Source organism: Lagopus leucura, unplaced genomic scaffold (assembly GCF_019238085.1).
Source record: "Lagopus leucura isolate 7727_CA_CO unplaced genomic scaffold, USGS_WTPT01 Super-Scaffold_100060, whole genome shotgun sequence".
In the NCBI taxonomy this organism is placed as follows: Eukaryota; Metazoa; Chordata; class Aves; order Galliformes; family Phasianidae; genus Lagopus; species Lagopus leucura.
This window is the reverse complement of record NW_024962306.1, coordinates 53798-64695: the sequence shown is the minus strand read 5'-3', so window position 1 is coordinate 64695 and position 10898 is coordinate 53798. Positions and strand designations below refer to the sequence as shown.

The 10898-nt window shown below is 52.6% G+C and overlaps 1 protein-coding gene across 7 annotated transcripts in view; it reads right to left on the bottom strand.

Moving 5' to 3' along the window:
* Positions 1-8885, bottom strand: part of EPB41L1 (erythrocyte membrane protein band 4.1 like 1) — a 68679-nt gene extending 59794 nt beyond the window's left edge. For 6 of the 7 annotated variants that reach the window (XM_042886608.1, XM_042886611.1, XM_042886612.1 and 3 more), the window contains exon 1: positions 8805-8885. The gene's annotated coding sequence lies outside the window, so the exon portion shown is untranslated. Of the gene's footprint in view, positions 1-8761 lie in introns of all 7 variants that reach the window. The other variant, XM_042886609.1, reaches the window with a different exon arrangement.
* Between the last annotated feature and the right edge of the window lie 2013 nt (positions 8886-10898).

The following is a 10898-nucleotide window of genomic DNA, read 5'->3' as shown; positions in this document are numbered from 1 at the left end:
TTTTTTTTTTTTTTTTTTTTTTTTTTTACAAGAGTTAACTTATACATTCAGCACACACAGGCAATCCTCTCACAAGGACAAACGCAAAGCAGGCAGGATAGCCTGCTTACGCGAAAGTCAATCACTCCATAAACATAAACAACGTAAATCAAAACCAAAAGTCCCTTGAACATTCAGTATCAAGGACTCACAGCTCACTAACTTCACATTTCACATGGATGCAGTGAAACCCTTTCACTTCTCACAAGCAAACATCAGCTGTGCATAGCCCTACACAGCTTGCCCTGCATGGAGATGCTAAGAACAGGCTTTGGCTCCACAGGAGTGACACAGATCCACAGCAACTTTCTCAAAAGCTTGCTCAGGGCACAAAAGCTGTTCCGCTTCCATTTGGATGGAGTCCCCAAGCAGCACAGCAACATGAGGTGACACACAGCAATGACAGCATCTCTTTTCACACTGTCAATCTGTAGCAGCCAGGCCAGAAACTGCAGTTGGCTCAGGCCCATGCCCTCGCCAACAAGGACAGGACTTTCTGCCATCCATCGGGCCCCAGTGCAGTAAGCTAGGAGCATCAGCACCTCCAGGGTAATAACGATGTCTTTAGGTTGGGAAAAAACAATGCCCCAAGATGATTTGCACAAGAGCTACGAGGAAAAGAAAGAGAGAGTTTCAGCACACCCCTGTAATGCTGCGTCCCTTCCCCAGCTCTCTGCCATTGTCCTCACAGTGGAAAGCACAGGCTCCTGTGGTCAAGGGCTCTTGTGCTGATGCTACCACGCTCCATATGCCCTGCCCTCTAGGAAAGTGCTGCTGCAGCCCTGCACAGCCCACTTTTCTCACTGGGCAGTCTCTCTGCACTGGGAGCAGAGCTGGGACGCAGCACAGAGCACGGCTGCTTCAGCTACAGGCCCTGCCCGCCCTGCCCTCCCTGCCCTCCATAAGTGACGGCAGTCGTGGCCTAGCCACACTCTGCATCGCACACAGGCTCACCGTGAGTCACAACGCCAGCTCATGCTGCTATGCTCCAACATCAGCGCCTGCATACAGTTCACCTTTCCCAGACCCCAGGGCAGTACCGCCCTGACCACAGGCCCCACACTCCTTGCTCCCATATCTGCGGGCCAGGGGTTGCCACTGGGGTGCCAAGGCCACTGCCACGTGTGTCATTACACACCTCAATCCCACATCCTACACCCACCTCCTCAGGCAGACACTGCCTATGCCAGCAGGCCGGATGGAGGAGCTGAGAGCAGAAGTGCTGTCCCATCCTCCGCCAGCAGCTGGGCACAGCAAGCTGGGCGGAGCGGCTGAGCAGGCTCGAAGTCCACAGCTCGTGCTCCTGCCCCGAGAAGGCCATACAAACACACGGGGATTCCTCTCAGTCACTGCCCTCACAGGGATGAGCTCTCAAGGCCCTGATCCTCTTCTGCTGAGCCCAAAGATTTTTGTGGGGCTCCCGACACTGCTCCTGACCTCATGCATTTGGCTTTCTCCAACCCAGCTCAAGAGATAAGAGCAGAGGCAGGCAGGCAGACACATGGAAGTGGCCTGATTTTGTCCAGCCTGAGGAATGAGCATCCATCAGCAGTCTGTGATGCAGGGCTCACCACGGCTGCGCCACGTCCCCGAAGAAGGGAGAATGGAGGAGGTGGTCACTGAGCACAGGGCAGCGACACTCAGCACTCCTCCCCTACCTGCCTGTGTTGCAGCACCAGTACACAATGCCAGACAAAGCCACCATGCTCTGGAGCAAACACAGACCGTCCTTTCTTCCTGTCTGCTGCTGCTGCAAGGAGCAGCTTTCACCAAAGCCGGCTGCATTTCAGCAAGGAGACACTTTGGAATTGGAGCTACTGCATCAATTAACATCATATTAATGACGTGCTCTGAGAACACAGGCATCTGGGAGCAAGACCCTCCCCCATCCCTGCTAGCTTCCAGCTTCTCCACTACTGCTAGCAAAAATGCATGCTAGATTGCACTGCAAGCTCCTGCCATGCAGCTGTCCTCAGCACAAGGCTGATGTGTACACCATCTCAGCCACAGACAAGTGCTTCAGGCTGAAAACATTCCACAATGACCCACATCGTCACAACCCCACAGCAATTATCCAGTCTGACCCTGACAGGGCAAGCACAAGTACTGGCTGTCAAAGCAGGTGCTGGGGACATCAACCACAGGCAGTCACTCAGACAAAAACTACAGCCCTTGCAAGGGGCAGATCTGAGCCAGCAATGCTGGCAGGCACATCTATTCACAGGGGCTAGGAGAAAGCTGTTTGTCAAGCCCAGCTTGCTCGAATCTAGGCCAATGCATTGCAAGAACCCTGATCAGTCCAACAAAGGTCAAGAAAGGGGACAAGGATTCACACTGTTCCTTTTGCTTGTCCAGGAACATAAGTAGGGCAGAGCAGCACAGCAACCCCAGGGCAGCTTACTGAAGAATGAAGACCCGAGTAGAGGTCCAGCCATGTGCAGCTCATGGGTAACATCTCCCAACTCTTGGGTAACATCGGCTCTGGCGCACAAGAGGAAACAGCCTAACCAGTTCTCAGCAGATGACTGGACCACAACACCACAGCCATGTTGTCCTGCCCGTGCATGCTAAGCTGCATCAGGCAGGGGGTGAGGCTGAGCTTCAAAGCTCTTGCACCAAAGTAGAAGGGCCAGGGAGGGTTACAGCTACAGTAGAAATTGCCATCAAAACACAGCAGCGGCAGCTGCATTTTCTCTACCTTTACCTCCTTTGTTTATCTCTGGCTGTCATCCTAAAGCCAGCTGTGGTTCTTACAGACATATGATGCACTACCACACATGTCCAACCCACTAGTTTTATAGTTCTGTTGCCTTCTTTTACATTTAAATAATATATATATGCATAAGAAGTTTTGTTACTTACATACAAAAGATATGCAATAGTTAATGTATGTGGCCCAAGACAACTTCCCTTCACTTAGTGTGGTCCAGACAAGCCAAAGGGTTGAGCACCCATGCTAGACCAGGGGAACCAACAAGGACATCCTCATCTTTTGGTTCCCTGAAGAAAAGTCCCAGTGAATTTGCAGAGCTAACAGCCCCTGATTCACATAGGCACGCATATATCCAGAGACAGATTAAACATCAAAGGGTATTTTTGTTGCTCTATGTATAACCAAGATGTTATAATTGCAATATAATCAAAAGAGTAAGGCAAAAGCAAACAAGGATCGCAAAAGAGAATAAGTAGAAGAGCTTACCCTTGGGTTGAGCTCACTAGAAGATACCAAAAGAGGAGGATCTCCAGAAGAGATCCTTCCCCTCTGGTAGCCAGCTCTTAAATAGGTCCAGGAGGGGTGGAGCCTGGCTCCACCCCTTCCAGCAGCACAGGTGAATTGCCTTCACCTGTGCTCCTCTGGCTGACTCAAGGCTCACCTCAGGTGATTAATCAGAGGTTCAGGCCGTGACTCAGCAGTTCCCATACACTCTACCATTACTCTGCAGGAACATCACACACAAGGACTTGCAATAAATCTCTCTTCAAAGGCAGCACTTCAATTCAGGTTGGAAGTTTCCTACCCCAAAGCTGAGCATTAACACTGGATTTGTATTCCTGATAAAAAATTCTGTGGTTCCATAGCAAACGACAGACCTAGCAGGCTTTTGCACAGCATCATTAACCCACTTTGAGAATTTTGCCACTTCCCTCTGGTCCCTGGCAAAGAGGAGATCCAATATTTCATCAGGTACCATGCCATCTAATGCTCAGCAGGAGCCCCCCGCCAGCAGAAACACAGCCAAATCAATAGTCCATCTAATAAGATTTAATTGCTTCTCTGAAACACAGGGGTACTGCATCCCTGCCAGGACTGCTAGGGAGAAACGCTTGCAGGACTTCTCCCAGGGCTGCAGCCCTTCATGTTTGCCCCCATGGATGATAGTTCTGAAGTGCTCCCGGGTGACTGAGCATGGGAACGGTAAGCTGGGCAACCCCCCCAGCAGCAGCCTGGCAGGGCATGCACCTAGCTGCCTCCAGGCTCACCAGTGCAAGCGCAATGACAAGCACAATGAGCTGATTACAAAGGGAAAATGTCATTTAAAAAACACAATCAGATTCCAGTCTCTTCTGCCCATAACAAAATGCCTCATGAAATGGCTCGTTCTGCTCTGCCATAGAAATGTGTTTCCCTTCAGAAGCCTGATATGAGCGGAAAAGAAAGAAAAAAAAATGCAAATCTAAAAATATCTTCTGAAAGATACCATGACAGCAACAGATTCACAGGAAAATGAGGTGGGAAGAGGGCTACGAATGTGATAAAATTCTATTTAATTTCCCCCAGCCACCTAAAAATCCACCAAAGGCAGAAATGATACTTTCTCCTTTGTGCAAAAGAAGACTCCACCCTGTGTTTTCCTCTCCATCTGATACACAGCAAAGGATACCAACACACATTTCTGCTCTGTCACCAGTCAGCAAGCGGGGCACAGGCAGTGAGATAGCTGGAAGGAGTCAGGTGGGTGGAACCTGGCAGAAATGCCATACTGTAAATCCCCATTCACTATCTGCTCACACATGGGATGCATTTTACACTAACATCTGGCACAAGATTTGACTGTGTCTCTGATAGCCTGGATGGAAAGCAGTGTCTGTCTTTTGGACCAGACTGGGAAACTGGCAAGATGAAGCTCAACATGATTACCATTGGGTCCAATTACAGCTGGTGGGCAGAGGCCTGACTTCTGAAATGGGATCAGATCCGATACTAAAGCAGTACCACATTTCATCTCCACAAAAAGGCCAAGTGCCCAAATGAAACTGCTGACCTTCTGGAAACTGCAGATCTGCAGATTCAGCCTCATTTGTCTCGTGGTTTGAGCACAACGGTGTCAGCACAGACTCCTCTGTGATCACAGCAGACCCATTGGCTACTGCATGGGGCAGATCCAGTCTGAGACACTGCTGAGCCCACACGGCAGTGTAGTGCCCTTTGGAGGACAAAACACAGACCATCAGTAAAAGATGGAAGGGAACTGCTCTTCCAAAGCACTATTTTCTGGGTTTTAAGGCTCTGCCTGTTACCCCCACCTTCTCAGATAGCAAATCTGTGAGGTGTGCACGAGTATGTAGATGTACATGCATACACTATGTGCAAGGCACTAACTGCTTCTCAGCTTCAATTCAAAGTACCTTCCGCATCTTCAAAGCTCTGTACTGGGACAAGAGGGCAAAACCACCCAAGAGGGCTCTAAGATGACACTTCTTTTTCATACAGTCCCACGTTCCTCTGTCTGGTGCAAGGAAAGCAAGCCTTGGCTTCTGCCCCAATTGTATAACAGCTGGGCCCAATAGCTCTTGGCACAGCCATTCACCTCCTTGGAGAAAAGAAGGGGAGGGCGGAGCAACTGCCATCCAAGATGGGGGACGCCCACAGGACCTGGGACAGGAAAGCTGCAGTAGATACAACTGCCCAAATCTATTTCTTTGATGCTCAGGGGGCTGAAAGACCTCTTCTACAAAGACAGGCTGAGAGAGCTGGCCTTGTTCAGTCTGGAGAAGAGAAGGCTGTGGGGAAAACATGATGGCCTTCAGTATTTAAAGAAAGGTTCTGAACAGGAGGGAGAGTGACCTTTTACACAGGCAATCGGTGACAGGAGAAGGGGAGCAGCTTAAAACTGAAAGAGGGGAGATTTAGACCAGATGCGAGGAGGAAGTTCTTTACTCAGAGGTGGTGCAGTCCCGGCGCTGCTGCCCAGAGCTGTGGGTGCCCCGTCCCTGCAGGTGCCCAAGGCTATGGCTGGGCCCTAGGCAGCCTGAGCTGGGGAGCTGCCAGCACAGCAGGGCTGGGGGGCCCTCCCATCCCAGGCATGTTGGATCCTGTGAATTAATGCTCACTGAGGTCTTAAACCATCGGCTTCCACCCAAGGGCTGAGATGAAAGATGGATCTGGAGACATGGAAATACTGCAACACATGCTCACCAAAGACAACCTCTTCCCAATGTTGTTCCCATCTCCTGTAATCCGGACAAAATGACACGCGAGAGAAAGCGTTCATTCTGCAGGCTATGCCACTGTGAGTTACTGGCAATCAAATTAGAAGAACCAAATGACACAAAGCAGACGAATTCCAAATAACAGAGTGTGGTCTCAAGGCCTATTAGTCCCTACCAATGCCACCACTTCATCTAAAATCAAAGGAGAGCACAAGCCAGCAGCAGGCCTGAGTCCAAGCTCAAACCCTGGTGTGGCTGCAGCACAGGCCAGTCCCTTCACCTCACACCACCAAACCTCACGGGTCTTCCAGCACAATCACCACAGCTGTGACAAATCCAAACCTGCTGACTCAGTGCCATCTGACTTCTCTAATGAGAACAATAAACCACACAGCCATCACTGTCACAGCCCTGGTGCAAGCACATTTTACATGCTGTATGAGAGTCACCTATCTGTAACTGCACAAGTCTTTCCATGCAGGAGCTTCCAAGCACCAAGCTTGGGAATCTCCACTGTTTTGTGTTTCATTTTTTTGCATATACTCTCAAAACAGAGCTTCAGAATAGTCTCAGGCCTCCAAGTGACAGGCACTGCATTAAAGTCTACAATATAGCTAAACACAGGCCTTCCAGACGCCCACATTGATCTGCCATTGAGCCTAAGCTCATACTCAACCAATCTCCTCACACACGCTGCACCATCAGTATCCCAGCTGTCACTCAGGCAGCGTATCACTGTGCCCAAAGCAGTGGGGAAATATAATTTCCTAGCTGAACAAAATTAAGGCAAGAGACACTCATGCAGAGCCTGTGAGAACAGACAGGAAACCCAGAGCAATCCTGAACACAGCCAAGCCCACTTCCTGCACTTTAACCAGCAGGCCATTCTCCATTGACTTCCATCATTTAGAAATCATGATTATTTACAGGACACTTTTTTTTTTAGGAACAAAATTAGCCAGAAACCTGACTAGTTTGTCCGTCTATGAAAACCTCCTCTAGCAATGCATGACTATTCTGCAGTGCTAGTGCAAGGGACATCTCAGTCATTTACAGGACTGCTAGAAGCAGAAAGAAGAAAAGGTTACTGTATAAATCAAGGTGATCTCCTCATTCGGATCACAGTCATTGCTCAGAGAAAAGAGAAATCAGCTGCCTTGGGGAGGAAAACTGATTCTGAAAATTTTCTCCGTTCCATATTGCAGCAATACCACAACTTTCTTCAGCCAACCCAGACCCCCTCCTGACTGTCCATCACACTTGAGTCCTTCACAAGGCTGTTGTCACAACCAGGGCTCTGCTACGTGCAGCAGTGTGTACTTCAATGGCCCCACTACCATGTGAAGTTGCTGTTAAAGCAATAAACATGGCACAAGGGTTGTGAGGAGATGCTCACTGCTCCCAGGAATGGCTGCAAGCAGAGGAGGCAGCTCACATCCCCTGGGGACACACATATGCTGATTATTCAACAGTCAATTTGGGGATTGTACTCGCATAAGGGATAAGGGAGAAAGAAGGTGATTGTAGACCTTCCGTGTGCTACAATAACTAGAGTCTGGCACACTCACAGAACACACCCTATGAGCCTGTGGTCCTTGCTAACAGCAGGGCTCTGAGCACCCAGGGAGACCTGCAGAAAGGCTCCAGGCTGCCAGACCAGAAGCCAAAAAACACAATTAAACAGTAATTGTCTTTTTGTCAGGATCACCACTCAAACCATGCCTTCCCTAAGCTCCAAACTTCCTTGAAGGCAACACGGGCAGGCAGGCTGCTGAAGGCCATGAGTGCAGATCCCCAGCCATGGCAGCCAAAGGATACCCGCAAACGTGCAGTGGGCAGCGGAGGAGGCAGAGAGCTGCAAGGCATCCCTGAGAGGCAGTCCTTGGTCACAACACACTTCCCACGTCTCCATTTGTTTGGATGCAAGAGGCCAACGTGAGATGACCACAGGGGGAAGGAACTGATGAGCAGGCTGGTCTCTAGGTGTGCTGAGAAAGCCACACCTCTCAGGGCATGTCAGCAAGGAGAGGGCTCATCAGGAGTCACCTCACACAGCCTGCAGCCCAATAACAGAGCTCTTCCACCGCCCGCTCCTGCAGCGCTGCAAATACTCCATAACACGTCCCCGACCATTGTTTGTCCGCAGAAGGGTCCCCACCGCCACGCATGGCTAGGCACGGAGCGGAACAATACTACTGCAGAAGCAGCAGTAGGAAGAGTACTTCATACGGAAAGCATTGATGGAGGGGACCCGCGTAGCCCTAATACGATCACCCAGGTAACGGTCTGTGGAGAAAACGCTGAGCTCGAGGATACCTCCGGAGCCCACCTCCTGCCATATGACGATACTCCAAAAATAACCACAGAAATATGCGAGGACCCGGTCCAAGTTGTTCCTGGCTCTCTGCACATTCTCCCTCTAATGTAAATCGTCCCTTTGAAATCACAGCCCCGCGGTTAAACGCAGTTACCGCAATCCGCAGCGCCGGGCGGGCTGCGGGGCCGGCGGATCCCCGGGCTCTGCTGGGCTCTGCTGGGCTGCGCCGGTCCGGCTGCACGGCCGGGCTGCTGCTTCACCGCGCCCTACTCGCCCCACTGCGGCCGGGAACGCGGCGCTCCGGGCCCCGCGCCCAGAAACGGCGGCAATGAGAAGCGCTGCTCGCCGCTCCCGGCTCGAGGAAGGGAGACCGGGCGGAGAGAGCCGCAGTCGCTTCTCTGCGGCCCGGCGAGGCGGCCCTGCCCAGCCCCGCCCCGCCCCGCCCCGCCCGCCGCTCTCCGCGGCCAAACGCACCTGGGGCCGCCGAGCTCCGGCCGTGCCCCGCGCGGGCGCTCACCTGGGCCCGTTCCGCCACCGACTTCCTCCGGGGCGCGGCCCCGCACCGCAGCGACCACCGCCAGCCGCCAGCCCGCCGTGCGGCGGGAGTGCAGCGCGGGGCGGGCCGCGGCGCTGCGGAGGGAACGGCCCCGCGCCGCCGCACTCCCGCCCCTGCCCCGCCCGCTGGGAGCCGCCCCCGGCCGGGCCGCTGGGCTCCGCGCTGCGGAAGCTCCTCACGGGCGGGCGGCTACGTGGTGCGGAGCTCGGCCCCGCCTGGAGTCCGCCGCCTCGAACAGAACTGCCGTTGGGATCGCGCGGGAGGAGCCGCGCTCTCGAACGAGCCCCGGCGGCCGCCGCTGCGCTGCCTTAACCCCTCCCGGTGCGGCTCAGCCCGCGCGGCTGCGGCACCCCGCTCCCCCGCGTCCCTTCGGGGTCCTCCGCAGATCGCCGGGGGCCGCAGCTGGGAGCTACGCGTCCCCGCTCGGCGGAGGAGCTCAGCCTCCCTCGGGCAGGAAGTCTGGGGCGAGCGCTGCGGCTCCCAGAGGCGTGGCCGCTCCCGGAGCGCGCTGCGGGGCCTGGCACGGCCCGGACGCTGCTCCTAGCGCGGGCAGCGCTCGTATAGAGTGCGGTGCGGCTGCGGGTTGGCCCGGTGTCCGCCGGACCTCCGTGCCGGGGTGTCCGCCGAGCGGCGCTCTCCGGGAGGTGCGGCCCCGTAAAGCTGGGTAAATAGCGAGAACCCCTCGGGGATAAGCCGCCGCGCTAGGGCCGAGAGTGAGGCGGTGGCATTCGCTTACAAACAGAAGGCGTGTCCTCTGGTTGCACGGATTCCCTTTACGGAGTTTTTGCCTTTGGCCCTCTGTCGTCGTGCCGTGCTGCTGAGTGGGTGCCACACCTTGCCGCTGCGCTGCAGGATTTCTGGGGAACAGTCGAAAGAAAAAGATTTGTACAGCTGTGTTGCTAAAAAGATGTGGTCTGGGTGCAGTCTTGAGTCCTTGATTTGCTGCCTGTTTTTACCTTTCAGTGGAAGAATTGCTGTTCAGTGTGTCAGGTTCTCTCATACCCTAACAGGAAATTTAAATGTTAAAAATGAATTTGGGTCAAAAATTTGGTGGGTGACCACATGCATTCAAAGTATGGTTTCATAGTGCATGGCTGAGAGCGTTCCCCCTGAGGAGCTGAGCAGCAGAGCAGGAATGTGCAGGACAAATCCCTGCTGGTGCTGAACAAACGGCCGTGAGCTGTCTGCCAGCTGCCAGGAAGCTCAATTCCTCCTTTTCAGCTAAAACTGAAAATCCTCAACAGCACTGAAGATGTGGAAAATCCAGTCTATATGGAGATTTGGCCATACTGCCCTTTGCCCCCAAAATGAGGAAAAGAGCTTAATTTGCAAAATACTGACCATCATCACATGATGGGCCCTCTTCTGTTTATTTAATAACACAGAAGCTTTTTTTGCATCTTTGTCAAGTCTCGCTCCATGATGGCAGTGATGGAGATACCTGCTCAGGTGTCCCATATAATAGATGGCGCAGAGGGAAGGGACAGTAAACCAAAACAAGAAAATAGAGAAATTCAGAGCAACCAGCATTTTTTGGGTTACTCACATAAATAAACATCTCCAGAGGTTAGCTTTTTCATCAGGAAGTGTTGTTACAGCAAGCAGCCAGTACTCAGCCAGGTGGAACTGCATGTTGGCTGCTGGACAGCTTGGCTGCCCAGTGTCTTGTATGTGACATGACGTGGAGGAAGGAGCTTGAGTGCACCACTCCCTACCTGGGCAGCAGCTCCATGGGAAAGCCACCAGGCAGTCAGATCGTGCTTTGTCACCAAAGGGAGATCTGGTGGCACATCCTCATGGTCTGGCAGAATCAGCTTGGAACAACGGTGCCAATGCAAAGAAATGAGGGATGGCACAAATTGAAAGGGCTTGCAGACATGTGATGGTTCTGTGTTAGGACAGATTTGGTCACTAGGCCTCCTTGAGAACCTGTGTGTTTTTTGTGCTGTCATGTATTTGTTCGGTTGTTATTCCAGCAAGTTTTCTTATTATAGCTTACTACACCTTCAAGGAATCCGGTCTGCCTCTATTGAATAGAAAGCAAAGAGGGTTATC